The following is a 1,043-nucleotide window of genomic DNA, read 5'->3' on the forward strand; positions in this document are numbered from 1 at the left end:
TTTAAACAGCTTTCTTCAGCTTTTCTTCACCAATCTTTGTTTCCTCTGAGCAACTTTATTTTTCCATCTGTTTTAATCATTTGGAGGATTTCTTTCAATGCCCTTGGCTGTTTGGTGTGTGAGTCACATGTTCACTATTTGTAATTGCTCAGAGTTAGAAGCAAAAGATGTCTTACAGTAAGTGCATGGGCAGTTTTTTCAAATAAAATTTCAATTTTGGTAAAACTGCACATAACAAAACAAGTCCCCAACTCAGCAGTTTTTATGTATATAGCTCATTGATAACAGTTCCACGCTTCACACTGTGTTATCATTCTTCCAATGTCTGCCCACGTCATTTCCCCACCATTAACCCTTAAAGTTCTTTTTTAACCCTTAAAGTTCTTGACGAACAACAGGGAAACCACATCTGACCTCCTTCAGCTTCTGTAGGGGTAGGGAGAACTCAGCTAAATCCCAGCTCAAGACCAGTTGCTATAAGGCAGGGGTCAGACACGCCTCTGTCTTCCATCCTTCCTTTACCCTGTTCTGACCCAAACACTACTTCTCTGCCAGCCTCGAGAATCCACTGCCATGGTTACACAGGCCTCAGGCAAGACTCACAGTTATGGGGGCTTAGTAGGGAAGTTCACAAGTTGTCCCAAGCCAGGCTCAGAAAACATGAAGGATGCAGTCTTGAGTCCCTAACAACACCTCTCCTCAGCCAGCAACCACTGGTCTCTCTGGTCCTCAGTCTCCCAGCCACATGATCCCTTTGCCTCTGCTTTGTTCAGCTGGCAGGGAGCCTGCTGGCTTCCCCCTCACCACCCCATGGTCTCCATGTCACAGTTCCTCTCCTGTGTCTCAGAATGGCTCCTCTGTTGCCTCCACCACTTCAGGCAGGGGTATCACGTGGTCTCCACTGGTGGCCCTGCTCTCAACGGTCACAGGAACTTTCACCTGAGCCAGCCCTCTGAGACCCAGGGGAATGACAAAACTGGCCAATTCCTCTACTAGTGCTTGACACACTTGATTTGCATGGCCCCACCTAATCAGTTGGTGGT

Source organism: Tenrec ecaudatus, chromosome 7, assembly GCF_050624435.1.
Source record: "Tenrec ecaudatus isolate mTenEca1 chromosome 7, mTenEca1.hap1, whole genome shotgun sequence".
NCBI lineage: Eukaryota > Metazoa > Chordata > Mammalia > Afrosoricida > Tenrecidae > Tenrec > Tenrec ecaudatus.